The 26,344-nt window shown below is 45.5% G+C and overlaps 1 protein-coding gene across 2 annotated transcripts in view; it reads left to right on the top strand.

The window, feature by feature from the left end:
• The window catches only part of LOC143787905 (L-selectin-like), a 507,551-nt gene that overhangs the window by 85,278 nt on the left and 395,929 nt on the right, over nucleotides 1-26,344 (top strand). The gene's annotated exons all lie outside the window — the stretch shown is intronic.

Here is a 26,344-nt window from a genome sequence, read left to right on the forward strand (position 1 = left end):
AACCGGCTCCTAAGGGAGATGACGAAGGACGAATATGTCCCTTTTCCAAGGACTCCTTAATATATTCCCGCATAGCAGCATGTTCAGGCACAGATAGATTAAATAAACGACCCTTTGGAAACTTACTGCCCGGAATCAGATCTATAGTACAATCGCAATCTCTGTGCGGAGGTAGTGAACCAAGTTTAGGCTCCTCAAAAACGTCACGATAATCAGATAAAAATTCCGGAATCTCAGAGGGAATAGATGACGAAATGGAAACCAAAGGTACGTCCCCATGAGTCCCCTGACATCCCCAGCTTAACACAGACATTGCTTTCCAGTCGAGGACTGGGTTATGAGATTGCAGCCATGGCAATCCAAGCACCAACACATCATGTAGATTATACAACACAAGGAAGCGAATAATCTCCTGGTGATCCGGATTAATACACATAGTTACTTGTGTCCAGTATTGTGGTTTGTTACTAGCCAATGGCGTGGAGTCAATACCCTTCAGAGGTATAGGAACTTCCAGAGGCTCTAAATCAAACCCACAGCGTTTGGCAAAGGACCAATCCATAAGACTCAAAGCGGCGCCAGAGTCGACATAGGCGTCCGCGGTAATAGACGATAAAGAGCAAATCAGGGTCACAGATAGAATAAACTTAGACTGTAAAGTGCCAATTGAAACAGACTTATCAACCTTCTTAGTACGTTTAGAGCATGCTGATATAACATGAGCTGAATCACCACAATAGAAGCATAACCCATTTTTTCGCCTAAAATTCTGTCGTTCGCTTCTGGACAGAATTCTATCACATTGCATAATCTCTGGCGTCTTCTCAGTAGACACCGCCAAATGGTGCACAGGTTTGCGCTCCCGCAAACGCCGATCAATCTGAATAGCCATTGTCATGGACTCATTCAGACCTGTAGGCACAGGGAACCCCACCATAACATCTTTAATGGCATCAGAGAGACCCTCTCTGAATTTCGCCGCCAGGGCGCACTCATTCCACTGAGTAAGCACAGACCACTTACGAAATTTTTGGCAGTATATTTCAGCCTCATCTTGCCCTTGAGACAGGGCCATTAAGGCTTTTTCAGCCTGAATTTCTAAATGAGGTTCCTCATAAAGCAACCCCAAAGCCAGGAAAAACGCATCCACATTGAGCAACGCAGGATCCCCTGGGGCCAAAGCAAATGCCCAATCCTGAGGGTCGCCCCGGAGCAAGGAAATTACAATCCTTACCTGCTGTGCAGGATCTCCAGCGGAGCGAGATCTCAGAGACAAAAATAATTTACAATTATGTTTGAAATTCTGGAAGCGAGATCTATCCCCAAAGAAAAATTCAGGTAAAGGAATTCTAGGTTCAGATGTAGGAGCATGAATAACCAAATCCTGTAAGCTTTGAACCTTCATAGCGAGATTATTCAAACCTGTAGCTAAACTCTGAGGATCCATATTAATCAGGAGAAATCAGAACCATTCAAGGATTAGAAGGAGAGAGAGACGAAGGCTGCAGTAAGCAGAGATGCTAGTGAATCAACTAATGAGCAAACTCAGGAAAAAAAAAAAATCTCTGCAGACTTCTTTTCTCTCCTTTCTTCTGCCAATTATTTTAACCCTTGGCCGGCCAAACTGTCATGGTTCTCAATGGCAAGAGAACGTAATAAAGCATACAAAAGGACTAGCTCTTGGAAGATGGGAACTCGAGCTGACCATGAGCTAAACCTACCGCACAACTAACAGTGGCCGGGTAGCGTGCCTACGTTTTATCCCTAGACGCCCAGCGCCAGCCGGAGAACTGACTGACCCTAGCAGAGGAAAATGCAGACCTGGCTTACCTCTAGAGAAATTTTCCCCAAAAGGCAGACAGTAGCCCCCACATATATTGGCGGTGATTTTAGAGGAAATTGACATACGAAGTATGAAGATAGGTATAGCAAATTGAGGTCCGCTTACTAGATAGTAGGAAGACAGAAAAGGGAACTTCACGGTCAGCTGAAAACCCTTTCAAAATACCATCCTGAAATTACTTTAAGACTCTAATATCAACTCATGACACCAGAGTGGCAATTTCAGCTCACAAGAGCTTCCAGCCTCAGAAATATTAAATCACAGAGAACTGGAACAAAAATGCAAAACAAACTTAGGACAACAAGTCCAACTTAGCTGATAGTTGTCTAGGAGCAGGAACATGCAACAGAAAGGCTTCTGGTAACATTGTTGGCTGGCATAGAAATGACTGAGGAGCAAGGCTAAATAGAAAACTCCCACATCCAGATGGAAAACAGGTGAACAGAGGAGATGAAGCACACAAGTGCAGTACCACCAGAAACCACCGGGGGAGCCCAGAAACCAAATTCACAACAGTGTTGCCTGGTTCCAACCCAGTCAGCTTTCTGATCTAACTTCCTGCCTGACCCCCAGTTTACCAACTATGGTGGGGAGTGGCCTAATGAATTGCACCCTTAGCTCCCCCCGGAGGCCCGGCTGTGAAATGTATTGGTGTCTGTGATACCTGATCAGATGAACTCCTTCAGTGCCATCGGACGCACCATAGCTCCCCATAGTGGCGGAGCCACAGTACTGCAACGACCAGGACTCTGGGGCGCTGCACACTCTTTCTACTATACCTTTTCAGGCATTGCAGACTGAGCTTCTTTAACCGGATGGCCACGCTGTCCTCCAACTGGTTTTGTTTTTGCCACGCGTTTTTGGCCAGATACGGGCCCGGTAGATGGAACCTGTTGTGATGTTGATGCCTGCTGCGGCTCCTCCTCCTCCGCTTCAGAACTACTGCCGCCTGCACCCTGTTCCCCCAATGGCTGCCAATCGGGGTCCACAACTGGGTCATCTATGACCTCCTCTTCTATGTCGTGTGCAATTTCGTCTGTGTCACCGTGTAAGCCGGTGGTACAGCGTTCGTGACGGGGCACCATAGTCTCCGCTGGGTTTGATTCTGCCTCAGTACACTGCGAGGGCAATGTTCTGGTCTGAGTCAAAGTAACATCATAGTAATATGGCTGTGGCTGTGCATCTGTGCACTCCATGTCCGATTCAACTTCTAATGGGCATGGCCTGTTAACTGTTTCACTGTCTAACCCAGGAACGGTATGTGTAAAGAGCTCCATGGAGTAACCTGTTGTGTCGACTGACGCATCCTTCACTGTTGTTTTTAGTGAAGGACACAAGGAAGCGACTTGTTCCTGACCGGGAGCATCCACTGATGATGCACTGCTCTGACATTTGGCACTTTCCGAGGAGGAGGCGAAAGAGCTAGAGGCAGAGTCAGCAATGAAAGCCAATACTTGTTCCTCCTGCTCCGGCTTCAAAAGTGGTTTTCCTACTCCCAGAAAAGAGAGCGTTCGAGGCCTTGTGTAGCCAGACAACGAACCTGGCTCAACAACTCGAGACTTAGGTGCTGTACTGCTTTTACCACGACCACCTGATGCTCCACCACCACTACCATCATTACCAGCTGACAATGACTGCCCACGGCCACGACCTCTTCCACTAGACTTCCTCATTGTTTGCAAAACGTAACCAAAGTAACGGTATTTGTTACTGTAAAACAACTTATAAGGTGAACTCTAACTTCTGTAGGATTTATATATACCTTTATAGGTGCCTGACACTGAAAGGAAAATCAGGCCCAATGTTACACACTAGGTTTTCTGTGCCCCAATAATTTGAGACAGATGACACACACAGGACCAGCACTCAAGCAGAAATGCCAATCTTAATCTCCCACTATTTTTTTTTTTTTTTCTGGGAGAATTTACCACCCCCCCAAAAAAAAGGCCCAGTATTACACAGTGGTTTTCGGTGGCACACAATGAGAGACAGATGCCACACACAGCAATGGCACGGAGGCAGACTTGCCAATATTTATCTCCCACTAATTTTTTTTTTGGAAAAGGGAGAATGTACCCCCCCCCAAAAAAAAAGGCCAAGTATTACACAGTGTTTTCGGTGGCACTCAATGAGAGACAGATGCCACACACAGCAATGGCATGGAGGCAGACTTTCCAATATTTATCTCCCACTAATTCTTTTTTGGGAAAAGGGAGAATGTACCCCAAAAATAAAAAAATGGCCAAGTATTACACAGTGTTTTCGGTGCCACACAATGAGAGACAGATGCCACACACAGCAATGGCACGGAGGCAGACTTGCCAATATTTATCTCCCACTAATTCTTTTTTGGGAAAAGGGAGAATGTACCCCAAAAATAAAAAAATGGCCAAGTATTACACAGTGTTTTCGGTGCCACACAATGAGAGACAGATGCCACACACAGCAATGGCACGGAGGCAGACTTGCCAATATTTATCTCCCACTAATTTTTTTTTTTTGAAAAGGGAGAATTTAGCAAAAAAAATAAAAAGGCCAAGTATTACACAGTGTGTTTGGTGGCACACAATGAGAGACAGATGCCACACACCGCAATGGCACGGAGGCAGACTTGCCAATATTTATCTCCCACTAATTCTTTTTTGGGAAAAGGGGGAATGTACCCCAAAAATAAAAAAATGGCCAAGTATTACACAGTGTTTTCGGTGCCACACAATGAGAGACAGATGCCACACACAGCAATGGCACGGAGGCAGACTTGCCAATATTTATCTCCCACTAATTTTTTTTTTTTGAAAAGGGAGAATTTAGCAAAAAAAATAAAAAGGCCAAGTATTACACAGTGTTTTTGGTGGCACACAATGAGAGACAGATGCCACACACAGCAATGGCACGGAGGCAGACTTGCCAATATTTATCTCCCACTAATTTTTTTTTTTTGAAAAGGGAGAATTTAGCAAAAAAAAAAAAAATGGCCAAGTATTACACAGTGTTTTCGGTGGCACACAATGAGAGACAGATGCCACACACAGCAATGGCACGGAGGCAGACTTGCCAATATTTATCTCCCACTAATTTTTTTTTTTGGAAAAGGGAGAATGTACCCCCCCCCAAAAAAAAATGGCCAAGTATTACACAGTGTTTTCGGTGGCACACAATGAGAGACAGATGCCACACACAGCAATGGCACGGAGGCAGACTTTCCAATATTTATCTCCCACTAATTCTTTTTTGGGAAAAGGGAGAATGTACCCCAAAAATAAAAAAATGGCCAAGTATTACACAGTGTTTTCGGTGGCACACAATGAGAGACAGATGCCACACACAGCAATGGCACGGAGGCAGACTTGCCAATATTTATCTCCCACTAATTCTTTTTTGGGAAAAGGGAGAATGTACCCCAAAAATAAAAAAATGGCCAAGTATTACACAGTGTTTTCGGTGCCACACAATGAGAGACAGATGCCACACACAGCAATGGCACGGAGGCAGACTTGCCAATATTTATCTCCCACTAATTTTTTTTTCTTGAAAAGGGAGAATTTAGCAAAAAAAATAAAAAGGCCAAGTATTACACAGTGTTTTTGGTGGCACACAATGAGAGACAGATGCCACACACCGCAATGGCACGGAGGCAGACTTGCCAATATTTATCTCCCACTAATTCTTTTTTGGGAAAAGGGGGAATGTACCCCAAAAATAAAAAAATGGCCAAGTATTACACAGTGTTTTCGGTGCCACACAATGAGAGACAGATGCCACACACAGCAATGGCACGGAGGCAGACTTGCCAATATTTATCTCCCACTAATTTTTTTTTTTTGAAAAGGGAGAATTTAGCAAAAAAAATAAAAAGGCCAAGTATTACACAGTGTTTTCGGTGGCACACAATGAGAGACAGATGCCACACACAGCAATGGCACAGAGGCAGACTTGCCAATATTTATCTCCCACTAATTTTTTTTTTCGAAAAGGGAGAATGTACCCCCCCCCCAAAAAAAAATGGCCAAGTATTACACAGTGTTTTCGGTGGCACACAATGAGAGACAGATGCCACACACAGCAATGGCACGGAGGCAGACTTGCCAATATTTATCTCCCACTAATTTTTTTTTTTTAAAAGGTAGAATGTACCCCCCCCCAAAAAAAAGGCCAAGTATTACAGTGTTTTCGGTGGCACACAATGAGAGACAGATGCCACACACAGCAATGGCATGGAGGCAGACTTGCCAATATTTATCTCCCACTAATTCTTTTTTGGGAAAAGGGAGAATGTACCCCAAAAATAAAAAAATGGCCAAGTATTACACAGTGTTTTCGGTGCCACACAATGAGAGACAGATGCCACACACAGCAATGGCACGGAGGCAGACTTGCCAATATTTATCTCCCTGCAGTTATCTCAGAAAAGTATGGCAGGCAGCTATAAAAAGGACTGCTGCACACAAAAGTGTGGACAAACACACAAGATAGCTGTGCAGAAAGGAAGGAAAAACAGGATTTGTGCTTTGAAAAAAGCAGTTGGTTTGCACAGCGGCGTACACACAGGCACAGCAACGCAGCTATCAGGGTCAGGGAGCCTTCTAGTGCAGCCCAATGAGCTACAGCGCTGAGGAAAAAAAAATGTAGCTTCTACTGTCCCTGCAATCAAAAAGTGGTGTTGGACAGTGGAAATCGCTACAGCACAAGCGGTTTGTAGCTTTATGTACCCTGCCTATCACTATCCCTGCTTCCGAAGAAGCTGCAGCAACCTCTCCCTATGCTCAGATCAGCAGCAGTAAGATGGCGGTCGGCGGGAATGCCCCTTTATAGCCCCTGTGATGCCGCAGAAAGCAAGCCAATCACTGCAATGCCCTTCTCTAAGATGGTGGGGACTGAGATCTATGTCATCACGCTGCCCACACTCTGCGTCCACCTTCATTGGCTGAGAAATGGCGCATTTAGCGTCATTGAAACGCGACTTTGGCGCGAAAGTCGCGTACCGCATGGCAGACCCCACACAGGGATCGGCTCGGTTTCATGAGACGCCGACTTTGCCAAAAGTCGGCGACTTATGAAAATGAACGATCCGTTTCGCTCAACCCTACTCTAGATTACATTCCAGAGATTTTCAATGGGGTTCAGGTCTGGAGATTGGGCTGCCCATGACAGGGTTTTGATGTGGTGTAGTGATGAGTGAGTATACTCGTTTCTTGGGTTTTCCCGAGCACGCTCGGGTGGTCTTCGAGTATTTGTAACTGCTCGGAGATTTAGTTTTCGTTGCCTCAGCTGCATGATTTAAGGCTGATAGACAGCTTGAATACCACCCGAGCGTGCTCGGGCAAACCCGAGCAACGAGTACATTCGCTCATCACTAATGTGGTGGTCTCTTAATTTTTGCCAGAGCTGTATATCAGCTACAAAATACACTAATGTAGCATCATGCATCACACAGCTGATCAATTGTTGCCTATCGGTACAAGACAACAGTGAACTAGATAATAATTTGTTCTAGTATGACAAATATTTCTATGATCCTTTTTCAGGGACCACATCATCAATATCAGTATATAGTGATGTGTAGAAGGGTACCAAAAGGGGTTACATTTAGTATATGCTGTAGATGTTAAGATAAAAGACAATACATACTATCGGCTCACCCACAAAGAGACCGACACATGTTTCATCACAGCTTCGTCAGGAAATTGTGTTTAAGGTATGTGCACACATTCAGCTACTGGCTATGGAAGGCAGGGGAATCCACATGTGTTCACTGAACCATGCAGATTCACCGTGTCCAATACATTGCATGGATGAAATTTACCTTTCAGACACTCGCGTATCCACAAGATAAATAGACATGCTGCAGTCTGTAAATATGCACAGCATGTCCATCTTCACGAGTGAGTCGCGGTAAGTCTGGATGCTTAGTGGACATGGGATTTCTTGAAATTCCATCCACCACGCTGTAACATCTGGATGCTGCGGGTTGGACGCTGTGCAAGTACACTGAGTCCAACCCACAGCATTTACTGACCGTGTGCACCTTCCCTAATAAATATGGAAATGTAATTATGCCATTGATTTAATACGATAGATAACTATAGCAACCTTTTTTGTTAATTTTATTAGCTAATTATTAAAAGTTACATTTTAATTCACATAGTTTCTCTCCCATTTCCTTCCCTCATTATATATAATTTGAATAAGTGGTGTCCACTTATGTGAATTCAAGAATTGTTTGCTAAATTTATCAACGCTTATTAAAAATAGCGGGACCACACAACATTTTTTTGGGGTCCCCCATTTTAATAACTTGTAAAGGCTATGTAGACAGCTGTGAGCTTTTATTAATAAGCTGGGAACCTTTATGGATATTGGTCCCTTCCTAGAATAATAATGCCAGCCCCTAGCTGCCTGCTTTCCCTCAGCTGGTTAGTAAAAATAAAGGGGACCGCATGCCATTTTTTTTATTTATATTTTTGTTCAATAAATACAAGTTCAGAAAACTATACACACACTGCACTAATTATATATCTCACTGCAAGAAGCTATAATTTAAACACTAAAGTTCAGAGTCTGTAATGGAAATCTAGTGTGCTGTTCCAAACCGGACTTGAAGCTGGAAGTACATTTTAGACTTCGGTAGCGGCTGTCCCTAATAAAGCTTTGTGAAAGGCTGAAACTCAGTCAATCACCAATGTTTCTGGCTGTGGGCACTTCCTGGTGCATCACAGCTGTGCCACATTCCAAGTTTTTGCATGGCTGTGATTGGGTGGCGTAGGCAGCACATGACCCGACCTGTATAAAGGCCGGATCCCGGGTTGCGCTGCCAATATCAGCATTTTAAGAGTGCAGAAAAGAGTGCCGGACAGCCTAGTGCAAACAGCCCCTATATTTTGTTCATTATAGCCTGATGATTAGTGCCCATACAGTCTAGTACACAGTGAAGTTCAAGCATTATCCAGAGTGCCTTTAGAGTCTGGTGTACAGTGCACTTACAGCCTGGTGTATAGTGCTCGTACAACCTAGTGGACAGTGCACATACAATCTGGAGTACAGTGCCTGTAAATATGAAGAAAGCAGCAGACAAGGGACGTGGTTGTGGTGAGACTTGTGGTGATGGTGGAGATGCTGCAGTGAGAGGATGTGGATGTTCCTTACCTGCTACATGCCCGAGTGAAACACCTTCCTCAGGTGCACGCAGGCGACAGGACATTCTGCGTAAATTCGTCGGCCCGAACATGTTGAGGCAGTGTTAGATTGGATGGCTGAAAGTACCTCTAGTTCTTTTGCATTGTTTTCCAACCGGTGCCCTGCAGAAGTGGCAGAGATAACTGAGGACCATGGTTATCATTCTTCCACCTCACCCCTTTGCCTAACAGCTACCTGTCTGAGCCCCAAGGTAATGCAGCTGTTTCTTCTGCTCTTTGATGACTCTGATGGCTGGGGTTTTGTGGCCCATCCACCTGGCCCTTCCCCAGAAGTGGAAAAGACTGAGTGCACTTTTATCTAACTGTCATGAACCGGGGGTGTTTGATTGCCCCAGTTCTTTCTTCAGGGATTTATTTATATCCCACTTCCCAGTTCCAGTTTGGAACTTGCAGCTCTCTGGTGCCCCCTTACCCTCAGGTCAGTCAGGGAACTGCACCCAGGATAATTATTTGCCAGAAAGGCTGCCTGCTATGTACTGGCTATTGGGCACACACTGCAGTGAGGGTGATATAATGTTCCCAGCTGCAGCCAAGCAATACACTTATAAACCCCTTTACATCACTGCCAGTTTCCCCAAAAGCGCAGGACACTTCGCCGCCACCAGCTCCTATTACTGTGACTAATAGCGGGTCAGAAGCCAACCCAATCAGTAGCGTAATTTACTTCAGAGGACGTTGGAGGTACGTTTAGAGCAAGGAAAATGAAGCTAGTAGATATTATAACTTTTACTCCCCCAAAAATTAGGCAGTGTTTGCAAAAAGTCTAAAAGATATTACCAAAATGAGACAATTACAGTATGTACAGATTGATTACAAAATAAAAGGGATTAAAGATGAAAATACACTTGCAGTTCTCTCATATCATAGCTGACCATGTGGGGTGGGGGAGGGTTGACATCAAAATGCATCACAGAGCGTCTCTTAGCTGACTCCCCAGGCAAAGACGTGTACAAAATGAGGTCCCACTATCTTATACCCTCCTGGTCGTGACATCACTGAGCGGGTTGTGCCATGAACTCCACTCCCCTTTCCAAAGAGACTCAGAACTTTATTAAAACTCATAACCGTCATAGCGTATGCTGGAAACCTCGTAGAGTGATGACAGTATTACATGTATTCTCACGAGGTTAGCTTCCATTTAAGTCTACACATGGTGTAAATGTGTGACCCGGTTAAGTAGTAATCCGTTTCTCCTTTTCTGCTAGGCGCTGAGCTTAGAAAAACACTGTGCGTGTCGCTCTTCCATGGCACATTTCAAATATGTAATTTTCACATCTATATCACTACATGGGGTCGAGTTATTTCATCTTGAATATCTCTAAGACAGAACAAAGAGAACACATGGCCAGTAGAAATGCTCTCAGCCAGTTCCACAGCTGCCTGGAGGGAGGGGGATGAGTGGTTTAGAATTACCCAGAGTGTGTAGTGAGAAGGAGCTGGGAGGGGGTGAAAAAGCCCAGAGCGTGTGTCTTACACAGACCTAATGGATGTAGCAGAGCTCAGTGCGCGTGATAATATGGAATCAAATGCATCATATTCCTGACACCAACCACTTGTTTTGTCAGAGAAAGATTACATGGTAGGGCCAGTGCACACGGTCAGTGGACCACCACATCACATCTCTGAGGATAAGTAAACACAGGTGCCAACTGCTGCATCTTTCAGCAGTGTGCAGACCAAAAAGTAAGGCAGGGGTGTGGAGTGGGTGAAAGATGATGCTGGGGATGATGAGGTCCTAGAACCCACATAGATCGAAGGCAATCTTGGTGTCGTGCTCAGTTTGAAGGAAGAGGAGGTGGCCATGCTACCCAAGCAGCACAGCAAAAGAGGGAACAGGGTGGAAAAGCACAGCGGCCAGCCTCTAGCTAGTAGGTTGGCTGCTACTGCCCATGGTGCCAAGAAAATGAGTACACCAATGGTAGTGTCGTAGCTGTTTTCATTCTGACCCAAATGTCAGATGACAGATCACCCGTGAGTCCTAATTGTGGATTTACGCCCTTAGTTGACAAGCGCTTGGAGACAAAAGACACCTCACACGTATCCCGTGAGCAAGTCACTTTTATCTGATATATAAAAAGCCAAAGCAATGTTTTATACCATTTACATCCAATGCATTTCAATGTAACTCATGTAGCCCCCACCAGCACCCAGGGTCATATTCTATTTACCATAGCTCAGAACATATTGTAACTGACTATTGAGAACATACATGATAAGAAGTGTAGTCTCCTTGGAGAGGAGACCATCAGACTACTGAGTCAACAGATTCTAGTAATTCTAACACTTAAAGGTAAAAGGCACTTAAAGGCAAGGCAGTTAAAGACAAACTATTAACCCTTCTATAACAATTTCCCCCTTTTGTAAATGGTATAACCTTTGCTACGGGGTCAGCTGATGTCCACAAAGGAGCTACTGTCTCATGGGTCTAGTACCCACAAGGGGACTTGCTACCTGCTTCGCCCATCCACCCTCAGTGTGGACACTCAACTTCCCATGAGCAGTGGCCATACGGGGCCTATGATATACTACAGAAGGTTCAGCCTTAGGTAATACATATTGTAAGGTTTCTCTTACTGAGAGTGTTGGGGGACACTCACTTGGCCGCGATATTCAAGCACACGGGCACGGGTTTATAAAACAAAGCAGTCCATGCGGTTTATTAAGCCTCATAAACCGGGTTACGCACAGTTCAAAACATGAAACACAACAGGCACCAACTGGTGATATCTACTTGCAGCTTCTAACACTTCAGTGTACGGCTTTGCCTCACGGACACTAACGTGCTGGGCCTCTCACTTCGCCCAGTTACCAGGGTGTCCGTACGCCGTACACTTCACCAACGTCCCAAGTCACAGACAGCACATGTGACTCCGGGTTGTCGTCTCTAATACACGCTGGTCCTCCCTTAACCAGTTCCCAAGGGAGACCTCACAGTTCATAGAACTTCACAAGCACTACCGGCCTGTACGATACCTGACGGGAGCTCCGGCTCCACCTGCTGACTCCTCGCCAGTCCACACCTCCGGGTAAGCTGCCTTACAGGGATCACCAACTTGCCTGGCCGGCACACACTAGTCAGTCCAGAGCCACTGTGCACTGCTCCGGGATCCGGTCCTCCTCCTAGGACCTCCCACGCCAGCAGGTGCTTTCCAGGAAGCCTCCTCCCAGGCTTCCAACACAGGAACACACCGAGCCCTCAGGAACTCCCTCAGGGATTTTGCACTTGGACCCTTCAGGTCCAAACACTGGAACCACACAGGAATATGTGACCCACACTCTGGTCACGTTATGTACCTGTAACCACACCCACAGTAATGGATCACATGGGCTGGTCACGTGATCCTGACATCACTGCAGGTCAATTCTCACGGCCTCAATACAACTCCGTGCACATCCCGGGGAGACCATGCAGCGCCCCCTACCTGTTACAGGGGTTACTGCATCACATATATCACATATCCCCCCCCTCTGTTCACACCTGTATGGTTGAACACCTGTCATACACGTGGGATCACGGGATATGTCATGCACGTTGCCTTGCCCTACCTGTCGAGAGAACCGTCTCAGTCGGTTTTGAGCATCACACAGACCCATCCAGTTGTTGAGTTTACCCCGCCCCCAGCGGTCAACATGTAGGCCTTGAGCTTTGGCCCTTAAGTTACAGTCTGTCCGTGTCACCAAACCTTTAGTCAAATTTGTCTCTTTACTCCACCTTTCTCTCCAGGGTCGCCACCCACGGTTGGCACGGACATTAGTCCCACTTACAGTCGAGACTAGCAACTGATCAGAGTCTGACCCTCCATCACTACGTCTACTACTGTACATGTCCTTTTTGTTTCCTTTTCGTTGGGAAGAAGGCGGCAGCCACCTTGTGTTCTGCAGCTGTTTATTGACCTGCCGTCTGTACAGTCTCAGCTGCTCTATTTCTCTCAGGTAGGCCACGCGATACCTCAGGAGCATCCGGATATTCGCTAGACTCTCCCTGGACCCGACAACCAGGAATGACACCATTCCATCTTCACCCACCTGGGCCTTGTCTTCAGCCGGAATCCTCAGTCTCTTCACACCGGACACATCCACCATCTCCTGCATCACTTCTCCAAATTGGCGGGCGAGCCTCGCCACCAGAGCTCTGGGCACTTGGACTGTGTCCTCTACCAAGCCCAGATGACTTTGAGCTTTCCTGGCTTGCTCCAAACAACGAGTGGCCTCACCATTCTCCAACAGGACCCTCTGTTTCGTGCGGAGGCACCGAAGGTGCATGTCTCTCAGGACAGCCACCCTCTTCACTGTGACTTCCTTAGTAGACAGTACCACCAACTGTTTCGTCTCCAGTGCCCAGTGCACACTACACGCTTCCACTGCCTTTTTAAAGGCCTCATGCACACCCTCGCGGGTACATGCATCTTGCGCCTCTATGGGTACATCTATCACGCACTTGAAGAGCGGAGTCTCACTACCTTCAAGAACAGATGGCTCCTGCCTTGCCATGGACCTTTCCATCAAGACACCTGTCACAACCGGGTGACCATCTTGTTCTGCTCTTAGTGCCAACTCCTCTTCAGCTTTACTCTCATTACCACTCTGGTACTGGCACGAGAAGTCTGCGACCACCACCCCTTTTCCTTGTAGAGGGCCTTTTAGTGCTTCTCTAAGCACTACAATGTCTTCCTTTAGGGTCTGATACACACTTTGCAATCTGAACAGGTGGCCTCTGAGCTCAGAGACTTCCTTCTCTAGCTCATCCACTCTGCGCTCAGCCGCTTGTCTCAGGACCCTTTCTCGTTCGACATGGTCGTTCACCGTCTCTATAACCAATTCCATCTCGCTTCTCCCATCCTCCGGACTGGTGAAACATCCATCACTTGAGGAGGTATTCACTTCCGGCACCATCTCCTTGGTGGCCTCCTCCACTTCCGCACCCTCCGACTCTGCACTGTCAGGGTCGGCCCTCTCTTGGGTCTCAGCGGTGACGTCATTAGGTTCGTCCCTTTTCCCTGGGACTTCAGAGTTCTTCATACACCCCAGGTCCTCAGCATCTTCCGTCAATTCCCCACACGGAGCAACGGGTTCAGCCCCTTTGGCTCTTTTACGTCTCCGTCGACGGGAGGAAGAATTGCCTGAGTCAACCTTATTACACTCTTTTCCACTGGCGTCACCGTCTGAATGGGAGTCACCACCAATCGTCACCACAGGTCCTGGACCCCGTCCTCCACCCGTCAGCACAGGTCCTGGACCCCGTCCTCCACCTGTCACCATAGGTCCTGGACCCCGTCCTCCACCCGTCAGCACAGGTCCTGGACCCCGTCCTCCACCTGTCACCAGGGCATATGCGTTTGTTACTGGCCATGACTTGTCACAGTCACCCCCAGAATCTGTGTCACACCCCACAGTCTGATGACCCTGCAAGTCACTCTCTGTCTGGGTGTCAGCTCCACGTGTTTTATCCAGCAGACCACTACCAGTCGTATTGTGGCACAGTTCACGTGACGTCAGGTCAGTTAGTTGGGCAATCGCACCTTTTCCCTTGGTCAGGCCTACCTTAGGACTGTCACCTCTAGGGGGCGCATTCTCAACATTACTACCACCCATCCACATTATATCCACAAACACGTCACCCTTTTCCCAGAATGCTTCCAAATCTTGTCCTATTACCATAGGACACGGCAAGTCCGGGATTACAGCCACCTCATGGTATGTGGAAACCCCAGCTGCGACAACGTAGAGAGTGGCTACCTGAAGACGTTTAGTGTCGCCAGGTGACACAGAATTTCCTGGAAGGGTTCTCAGCACAGACGCTTCTCTCCCCGGGTCTATCAACCCTTGCACACACTTTCCATCCATATAACCAATGTCAAAAGTGAACATATATCAAATAATCACATGAAAGATATATATATGTTAAAAAATGATTTTATTACCAAAATTTATTACAAAAAAGAAAAAACGACAACAAATAATACTACAGTATTTTACAAAATGTATAATTAATGAGGAGACCAGATCCATATAATAAAAAAGATACTAGAAAAATATATAATTCATATACATATATGTGACCTTCCAGAGTGCAAAAACAAAAAACAATAGATGGCGCTATAATAGGCCTTCTATCCCAATAAAGTGCATATGCATCAATAATAATAGTCTAACCCAGACAATAAAGTGCATAAATCTCTGAAAAAATACTAGTACCAGTGTGAAGATGATCTGTGGCCCTCCAGGACTCCGACCCCAACGTACGTTTCACCTGAGTGGCTTTTTCAAGGACTCCTTGAAAAAGCCACTCAGGTGAAACGTACGTTGGGGTCGGAGTCCTGGAGGGCCACAGATCATCTTCACACTGGTACTAGTATTTTTTCAGAGATTTATGCACTTTATTGTCTGGGTTAGACTATTATTATTGATGCATATGCACTTTATTGGGATAGAAGGCCTATTATAGCGCCATCTATTGTTTTTTGTTTTTGCACTCTGGAAGGTCACATATATGTATATGAATTATATATTTTTCTAGTATCTTTTTTATTATATGGATCTGGTCTCCTCATTAATTATACATTTTGTAAAATACTGTAGTATTATTTGTTGTCGTTTTTTCTTTTTTGTAATAAATTTTGGTAATAAAATCATTTTTTAACATATATATATCTTTCATGTGATTATTTGATATATGTTCACTTTTGACATTGGTTATATGGTTATTTGTGGACATGAATTCGCTAGGGTGAATTTTGTTGTGTTTTTACACTTTCCATCCAGCCAAAAAGGACACAGTCGTGACACCTCACTGATTGCCGCCCCTTTTTTGGCTCTGCCCCCTTTCTGGGCAAGTGCTCCGCTTTTTGATACCACCCCGGTTCGAGATTCAGCCCCCCTTCGGGATTCCACCCCTTTTTGGGCCATTACCCCTATTCGGGTTACCGCCCCTTTTTGGGTCTCCGCCCCCTTTTGGGCAACCATCCCCGTTTGGGCCACCGCTCACTATTAGGGATACTCCCCTCCCTGGGATACACCCGGTGGACTCCCCCACGGCACTCAGGCCCCAGTTCACACAGTACACCCCAATGTCTCTGGGCTTGTACTGGCCCTTTAAGAGTCTGCACAAAAAGAGAATTTTTTTTTTTTTTTTTTCTCTATGTCACTTCACCAGCTCCTGCTGGTACCGCCACAGCTCCCGCTGCAGTCACACACAACCGGCACCTCCAGGTGCTGCCAACCACAAGCCACTACAGCTCCGCCTGCTGTGGAACCTCTCGCTGCAACCACGGCTACTCTCCACACGGCTCTGCACGGCTCCACCGCTGCCGCTTGTCACCTTCGTGACCCCGCCGAGTCACAGCAGACGCTTGTCACTTTCGTAACCCCGCCGAGTTACAGCTAGACGCTTGTCACCTTCGTGGCACTGCCACAGCAATTAACTCCACGTGTGCTAGCGGGATTGTTGCCCGCATTCTCCACCCATTGTAAGGTTTCTCTTACTGAGAGTGTTGGGGGACACTCACTTGGCCGCGATATTCAAGCACACGGGCACGGGTTTATAAAACAAAGCAGTCCATGCGGTTTATTAAGCCTCATAAACCGGGTTACGCACAGTTCAAAATATGAAACACAACAGGCACCAACTGGTGATATCTACTTGCAGCTTCTAACACTTCAGTGTACGGCTTTGCCTCACAGACACTAACGTGCTGGGCCTCTCACTTCGCCCAGTTACCAGGGTGTCCGTACGCCGTACACTTCACCAACGTCCCAAGTCACAGACAGCACATGTGACTCCGGGTTGTCGTCTCTAATACACGCTGGTCCTCCCTTAACCAGTTCCCAAGGGAGACCTCACAGTTCATAGAACTTCACAAGCACTACCGGCCTGTACGATACCTGACGGGAGCTCCGGCTCCACCTGCTGACTCCTCGCCAGTCCACACCTCCGGGTAAGCTGCCTTACAGGGATCACCAACTTGCCTGGCCGGCACACACTAGTCAGTCCAGAGCCACTGAAGGATTGTAGCTTCCACAGTTCCACTGTGCACTGCTCCGGGATCCGGTCCTCCTCCTAGGACCTCCCACGCCAGCAGGTGCTTTCCAGGAAGCCTCCTCCCAGGCTTCCAACACAGGAACACACCGAGCCCTCAGGAACTCCTTCAGGGATTTTGCACTTGGACCCTTCAGGTCCAAACACTGGAACCACACAGGAACATGTGACCCACACTCTGGTCACGTTATGTACCTGTAACCACACCCACAGTAATGGATCACATGGGCTGGTCACGTGATCCTGACATCACTGCAGGTCAATTCTCTCGGCCTCAATACAACTCCGTGCACATCCCGGGGAGACCATGCAGCGCCCCCTACCTGTTACAGGGGTTACTGCATCACATATATTACAATATATTAGCGCTTTTACGGCTACATAAAACAATAAGCAAAGCAACAAGATTTGCATACAAGTCTGAAAAATACCAAAAATAATCCATCCTGCTAGGCCGCTAAGCCAATCGGCTGGATTTAAAAAGGAGTCTCTATATTGTATTAGTCTCATTAAGGGCCTTAAGGAACCTAGAAAACCTGAGTCCAAGTCTCATTGGGTATGCTGTGTGGTGTTAATACCTTCCTTGGCTCCAGGGGTAAAGGCTAAGTACAGCATAGCCCTTACAAATACTGGGCTGTGTATACAGATCCAACAGTCCAGCAGTTTTTGTCCTTCCGCGTCGCTTGTAAGAAAAGCAAGATGCAGAATAAGTTTGTTGTCCTTGTCAACACTTAAAAGTTTATCCAGTGTCTCTGTAAGGTGCAAACATCCTACCACTGCCAGCAAGGTGATTAGGACAACAGTCTTTCTGCTAGTGAAAAGATCTTTTTGCAGTGACTGGCATGGATCCAGGTGGGCGTTCCCTCAAGTGAATGTGGTCAACTGGACTTTACAACGGGCCGTCAAACCGTGGATATAGGCTCCTTCTTACGTGTCTGTGTATGACCACCCAATCACCTGGATTTAGCAGATGTGCGTCCGCACTGGCATTAAGATCTGGAATGGATGAAAACACATGTTTATGCACCACATTAAGTATTTTCTGCAAGGCCTGGACATGGGCTGTCATAGCACCGTGTTGTATTTGTAGCACCTGTGGGAAGTACAGACCAGTCTCTGGCAAACTACTAAACAGGACTTCAAAAGGGGACAAGCTTGTCTTTCTATTTGGAGTGTGTCTGACTAGAAAGAGTGCAAGAGACAAGCATTCTACCCCGCTCTTTCCTGTGTCTGCCATGGCTTCTGAATTTTCAGTTTAAGTGTCCCATTTAGTGTTTCCATTTTCCCACTACTTTGTTGTCTATATGGTGCATGATATGCTTGCTGTACTCCCAGGGCCTGCAAGTGTGTACCCCTATCGCTCTTTGTGGTTTCTGGGACACCATACCTGCAGATCAGTTCTTTCATTGGGTTGTCTGCAGTCGCTTTAGTATTTGCACATTTTACCAGATAGGCTTCCAGCCAACCAGAGAAGAGATCTACACATACTAGGACATTTTTCACACACTGTAGCTGTATGTAGCCCGTCTGCAGTCTCTGAAATGGGTAGAGAGGCCTGGGTGTCGCTTTCTTAGGGATTTTTACTGTTTTACCAGGGTTGTGCTGTGCACAGATGAGGCATGACCGTACGAGCTTTGCTGCTGCGTAACTGAAACCAGGAGCGATCCGGAAGGCATCTACCATGGACACATGTGACATTTTGAGGTGTGAGTGGGGCCAAGTGTTGCTTGTGCCATAATTAGGAACAGGGACCTTGGTATATACAATTTATCCTTATTCTCCCAAAACTCTTTTTGAGTTCAGCTCAGCTCCCATTCTCCCCCGTGTTCCTTCTCTGTTTGGGCAGCTGGAGGGATTTCAGGACATCTAGGCTCAGTGTGGCTGGAATACGCTGACTCTCCGCCACCGTCCACTGCTCCCTAGGCCGCCTTGCTGCTACTTTAGCAGCCTCGTCCGCCCTTCTGTTGCCCTCTACCTCCACAGAGTCACCGTCCGTGTGTGCTGTTACCTTGACGATGCCAACCTGGACTGGTAACGTCAATACCTCCACTAATTGTTTCATCAGCTCTGCATTTTTAATGGGCTTACCGGCTGATGTAAGAAACGTTCTGCTTCTCCAGACAGGGCAATAATCATGGGATATTCCCCATGCACAATTCGAATCTGTGTAAATATTAGCGACTTTACCTGCAGCAGCTCTACACGCCTCAGTGAGCGCCTTCAACTCAGCCTCCTGCACCAACATGTGTGGAGGGAGTGGTTCAACTCGGATTACCTCATGTGAGGATACTACTGCATGCCCAGTGTAGAATCGCCCATCCTGGTGGTATCTGGAGCCATCTACAAAAATAAAACTTCAAAATATGCATTAGGAACAGGTTTTTTTTTTTTCCATGAACATATGTAACATACTGTCTCCTGACTCATCAGTTCCTATGCAGTCATGTTTGTGCGTCATGTCAACGTACCAGTGTACTCTTTTTTTTTCTAATGCTGTCACCAATTCCCCCTTTTCTGAATCCACAGGCAGATGAGTGGCTGGATTCAGAACACTATGTCTTTTGAGGGTGACGTATTCAGGAATTAGTATTAGAACACATTCGAGTCTGCTCTGTCTATCCATAGACAGGTGTTTTGGTTGAACTTGTATGAGTATGGCATTAATGTCATGTGGGGAACAAATTGTCAAAAGAAAAAGTCAGTGTGAGCTCACATGCCTAACTGTAATACAGCAGCTCTTACAACACGGACACACGTAGGAGACCCTCTAATCACTGGGTCTAATTGTGCTGAGTAGTAAGCTATTAGTCTCTGTTCCTCTCCACGTTGCTGTGTCAGTATGTAGTAGCATGTCCTCCCTGCTCTGTTCAAAATAAGAAAAAATGGCTGATCATAGTTTGGAATGCCTAAGGCCGGGGCTTGACACAATGAGCAGCTTCAGAGAATAGAAGGAATCAATTGCTTTTTGATTGTAGGGGTTTGATGACAACCTGTCATAGAGTGGTTGCATCATTTGTGAAGCAGACCTTATCCAAGGCCTACAGTAGGTCACCAAACCTAGGAAAATACGTAGATGCTGGTGTGACCTGGGTAAAGGGAGATTTTGTATTGCCTGTTTTCTGTCTTCAGTCAGGTGTCTTGTACATTCAGCAATACAATGTCCTAAAAATGTCACCTTTTGTTTGTAATACTGTAATTTGTCATGTGAGACCTTGCAACCCTTCTCTGCCAAAAACACAGCAAGGAACCTATAGCTGTAGCAGGACGTCTGGTCCGGGCAGCAGAGCAAGAGGTCATCCACGTACTGCAATAGTACAGTCTGTGGATGAGGTGGTTGCCACTGCTCAAGAATCCCTGCCATCGCTGTTGAATAGATGGTTGGGGAGTTCTTTCCCCCTTTTGGGAGGACCGTCCAACAGTATTGTTTACCTTCGCAAGTAAAAGAGAAAAGATGCCGTCAGTCAGGGTGCAGGGGTATAGAAAAGAATGCATTTTGCCAAATTAATGACTGTGAAACATTTTGTGACCGTATGGTATGTGTATTAGGGACAATTGAGATGACACTCACTGCAACATCATTAATGGCCTGTAAGTCCTGAACTATTCTGTGTCAGGGGAACCCTTGGGTCCTTTTTCTTCTCAATGGGATACAAAGGGGTGTTGCTTTAACCAAAGAGGAGTGGTTCCTTCTTTTAATTTAATCAAAACAAGGGGAATGGGCAATCGACCCACATCAGATTTTCCCCTTGCCCAAACGGTGTCTGGTACCTGACTCTTTTCCCTGTCCTCAGACATTCTGGTGTCAGGCATTACCTTCCCCACTCTTGCCATATACACCATTTGTGAAATATTACACACGTGTTTATATGAATCAGACACTAATGTCCAAATACTATTTATACCCGTATTTGATTGGGTAGAGTACCTCTTAAGAAAACTAAATTTGATTCACAAAATATGTTACCAAAAGAAAATTATATATATGAAAATATATATATTTACGAAAGATACTGAGTCGTAAAATGGGAGAGCACAATGCCATAGGCCACAGCAAAGCACAAGCTAATTTTAAGAAGGTAGTAGCCCTATGTAAATCCATAACTAACAGTTCCAAATATAAAAAGAAGGGATTTGAAAAATGCCAAATATTAATACCAGTTGCTTGCGATAAGGTATAAGAAGTGGAAAGGACAAATAAACAGTGATTATGGTTTGAGCCAATATAATGAATGGCTAACAAACTATATATCATATGAAGACAACCTTGAAATACACGGTAACTATACCATCTTGTGTAAGGAAACTACTTAACTGGCAAATGAATGGAATTAAGTGTAACTATAATTGGGCATGATTTACCTGTGGTATAATGTGCACGTGGAAGACCTTGGCGTCCCTCTGCCCCAAGTGTTTATATGAAAGGGGACTTGTGACTGTAATACCCTCAGGAGAGTACTGTATGGTGGTCTAGCCAGCACTCAACTCTGCTCCCAGCAAATCCATAGGGGTATTGTCACTGACAATAAGTTTGTAAGCAGCTCTTCTAAGCACGGTCTCGTGATTCTAGTCTTATTTGTTTAGTCATAGGGGTTTCAGTCGCTTGTCCCTCTACACTCACGTATTCCACAGTCTCGTCAGTAATCATATCTGGCATTATCAAGTCTTTGTGTACCACGGTTCCGGCTGCCTCAGTGTCAATCAAGAATTCTGTCTCTTTCCCTCCCGGCATTGGTATGGTGGCCATCAAGGACGGACCAGGTCCGGAGGGGACAAGAACAGGGCACACATTTGTCACTGGGTAGTCAGTTTCCTAGTCTGGAGGTGAAGAAGGTGGAAGATTGGTCTGAGTGTCCATTTTCTCCACAATTCCAGCACTTTACGGTTTCTAAGTCTTTAGGTCTCTCATTACGTCTCTACTGTTTTCCTTGTACTCCAGCATACATGACACGTCGTCTTATTGTCCTAGTTTGTTCAACTCCTTTAGCAACTTTCAGGAGATCTTTTGGATCTACATTCCTCCATTCAGGTCTAGCTGTCTGTACTGCGTCTCGTAAGTCTTTGGTCATACCGTCAATGAATGTATTTACCAATACTTTAACATCAAGTGGGTTTACTGGACTGTACCCCATGTCTTCCCATTTAAGCTGTAACCGTCTAAAGTACATCTCTACACTCTCTTCTTTTGTCACATCTGTATGTGTCTTAATTATGTGTCCTAGCAAGTCACCTGCTTTTGTGCTCACTAACTACCTAGGCCTGCCCAGGTGCACTTATACGTCCATCATATTGTCTTTATTGGAAAAATGGGAAAGGTTGGTTCTTAGGGTCAGCCAATTGTTTTTGCGTAGCTAACTAGTCAGAGAGCCTCCAGGGATAATACTCCTATATCTGTCCTACCCTACCTGATGTGGTTGGTTCTCTGGTGGTGGGGGTGACAAGATGACCGGTTGGGGGTGACATGACATGCTGGTCTACAGCTCCTTCCCAAAAGGATTACTGTCAGCCTACTCCCAAAAGTTAATGTCCCCACTATCCACCAACCACAATCCTGTGTCAGCTTCTTATGTCACTACATGTGATCTTGTCTGGACAGGATTCAGTGTAATTCTCTTAGGTCGGGTTGCAGCACAGATCATACAAGTATTTCTCCAATCTGGGATTGTCTGACCACAGTCCATCTGTCTTGTCTGGGTCTCTGGTTATACAAAGGTATAACAGTAGCAGTAATGTGTCAGTCATAGTCGGACTTTTAAGCATCAAAACATTCATAATACACCTTACTTTCGTCCTTTGTCTGTGCCTTTTTGTACAACAAAACATCCACTCACTGGCATTTTTGCCTTTTTTTCAATATTGATTTCACATCTTTCACTGCTTCCTTTTTCCAATCTATACAGCGGTTTGTGGATCCCATTGGGGGCCCTGACTGCACACAGAATAAGTTGCCCATGGCTTCAACTTATCCGCTCAACAACACCGAGCAGGTTCCCTACCTACCACTCGGTGGCACCGAGCAGGTGCACTACCTACCACTCGGTGGACTTAAAGGATTTTACCGAGCAGGTTCACTACCTACCACTCGGTAAATCAGCTGGCTAGCACAGCTCCATGAACGGCAAGGTTCCACCACCTAATGCCGTAGACTGACTGTAGCAGGTTACTCCGTACACTACATCAGCCGTGCAGTTGGTTACCTCCTCTGCTGATCCTCAATTTGCTATATCAATCACTCAGCTTGAAGCAGGTGAATCTTTTACCAATCTTTTCAATCACTTACAAGTTTTCCTCTAAAAATAGGCACAGTTCTTTATCACTTTCAATTTCATACAGTACTTATTGCTTTAAACACAAATCTCTCAGCGTGTACTAAACCAAGGACAGAGAAACTTAGAATGCAATACATGGCCCCCCCTTCTCTGGCCCACAGCGCAAAGGGGAGAAAACTCAAGCAAGTAGCGCAGGGGTGCACTTCCCTCCTCCCATCTGGTATTTCGCGCTGATCAGAGCTTTGTGCCTCACACACACAGAAGCAGTTTACAAAACATTCATCCTCTCGGAATTAAAAACAATTTCTCTATACAGGCAAATCACTGCACAACTTGAAAAAGCTGATTCTGACCGCGTCTGGCCAAACCACATATACTCATACATAGAAACCTATCCAGTATCAAACCATATATAACACAGGTTTCACTGAATCTCAGATGTAAATTAAATGTACATTAAAAATATCCACAACTCATTCATCCTGGACCCTCAACAACACTTAGATAAGTAATGATACTTATGTGATCATTCATTCATACGTGCTCAGGGATTGTTTTTTTTTTCTTTTCCTTTCACTTTTTAGTTGAGTTTCACAAGAAGAAAATCCCTTATCTCTATCACTCCACCTCTTATCTCATTCAGAGGTTCTCATAGACATACACACAAACAAGGCTCACACAGCCTGTCTATTCTGCACTTTGGAATTAACACAACTCTATATAAATAAAACTGCAGCAGTGTCCACTGACACTCTGAAAACACTTTAAGGCCAAACAACAAAAACCACAGCCTTTTACAAAATACAGCCAACAGAGCTCGCTACCATGAGATTTTCTCAGGCAATGTCCTGACAACAAGCAGCAGGTGGTTTGCATGCTGTGCTGTCAGGGCCAGAAGCGAGGCATAAATCTTCTGACCACCTGCATGATGAGGCATCTGAAATCTAAGCATGAGGTGCATTGGAGTACATATCTAAAAAAGCATGACAAATCTAATCCTCTTCCTGCTCCCTGTTTTGCTGCAATACTATCAACAGGGCCACCTGCCTCAACGAAAAGAGAGGATGTGACAACACGACCACCAGTGTCAATGAGCATCTCCACACTGTCCCATGGAAGTGTTCAGCTTTCCATCCCTCAAACATTCGAGAGAAAGAAGAAACACTCTCCTAGCCATCCATGAGCCATGTTTGTGAATGTCAACATTTCCAAATTACTTGCCTTCAAACTGCTGCCATTCTGGCTAGCAAAGACAGAAAGTTTAAATTTATTTAAATAAATATTTTAAAAAAGGAGTTGGCTCCATACATTTTTTATAACCAGCCAAGGTAAAGCAGACAGCTGAGTGTTTCATTCCTCTGCTACCTTCTTTACCTTGTCTGGTTATTAAAAATAGAGAGGCCCCATGCCATTTTTTTAAGCTTATTTAAATAAATAATAAAATAGTGTGGGGTCCTCCCTATTTTTAATAACCAGCTGAGGGAAAGCAGAAAGCTGTGAGCTGGTGTTATTATTCTGAGAAGGGGCCAATGTCCATGGATTTTCTCAGCCTAATAAAAACAGCTCACAACTCTTGCTACCAGTGTGTGCTGGCTGGTGTGCTGAGCGGTCGCATTACTCATGTCACTGCTCAACACACGCTCAAGATGTAGCAGAGTTGGGGATCATCATGTGATGGATTTATGGCTGACTCCTTTAGATAATTTGACTTTTTTAATGGTAATAAATGGGTAAAAGAGGGTCGAGGAGTGTTCTATACAATTAAAGGACTTTTATCTATGTGTGTGTTTTTTTACTTTTCACTACAGGGTTAGTAATCAGGTGTCTGATAGACACCTCTCCATTACTAACTCTTGGTGTAGAAGTCAGTAGACATTACACAGCTGACATCAACTGCAAAACCATTATCCCACTTGACAACACACCGGGGCAAGTGGGAAGAGTCAAGGCTAATCACCAGAATTGATGCACCTATTGAATGCGCCATTTTTAGTGCGGGTGAGGGCTGGTGTTATTAGTTTGGGAATAGGCCAAAATACCAAGGCCCCTTCCGAACTTATTAATATCAGCCAACAGCTGTCTACTTACCCTTTGCTGGTTTTGAAAATAGTGGAGACCTCATTTCATGTTTTTTTTGGTCCTTATTTCTAATAACCAGTAAAGGCTACGTAGACAGCTCTGAGGTTATATTAATCACCTAGGATGCTCCATGGCTATTGCCCCTTCTCAGACTATGAAGACCAGCTCCCAGCTATGTGCTTTCCCTCAGCTGGTTAGTAAAAATAAAAGGGACCCCCATGCCATATTTTTCTTTTATTTAATTGTTAGCTAAATACTTGCACAGTAAGTTATGTAAGCTACACCCACACTGCACTAATGGTATATCTCACCAACATCTTTCTTACTATGCACAGGCTGCTGAATACTCTCATCAGTGTTGCCTGCTCTTGCTGCCATCAGCAAGACCAGGCGTACAATGATTACAGTACCCTGGTCACTGCCAGTCACAGATGCTGGCTCACAAACTGTTCTCTGTGTGACAACATGGGAACTGCTATACCCATTGGCTGTGACCGGTTGTGACTTCAGTAAGGCTACCACTGTTCAGAACTGGAGTTTCCTACCCTGTCACACACATGACAGCATGAGAACTGCTGCGATGTTCAGGCCCCCCATTTACTTGAATGATATCCAGGTTTGGGATCAAGTTCAGGTACCCAAACTAAACTTTTTTATAAAGTTTGTCTGAACCCAATGGAACAAAACATCCACAGGTCCGCCCATCCCTAGTAATATGTAAAATATGAAAAAAATACTTATACTCAGTCACTGCTCCCCTTTCTGGGACCCCCTCCGCTCCTTAGCATCACATGTCTGCTCTTCGATCGATGCTAAGACCACTGAACTACCTTGGCGTCTCATACTGAGCCAATACTTCCAAATCTGATGTTGCCTGGAAATGTTCTGTCCAGGCAAGCGGTAGGTCACTACATCCCATTATGTGCTA

The sequence above is a fragment of the Ranitomeya variabilis genome, chromosome 8 (assembly GCF_051348905.1).
Source record: "Ranitomeya variabilis isolate aRanVar5 chromosome 8, aRanVar5.hap1, whole genome shotgun sequence".
NCBI lineage: Eukaryota > Metazoa > Chordata > Amphibia > Anura > Dendrobatidae > Ranitomeya > Ranitomeya variabilis.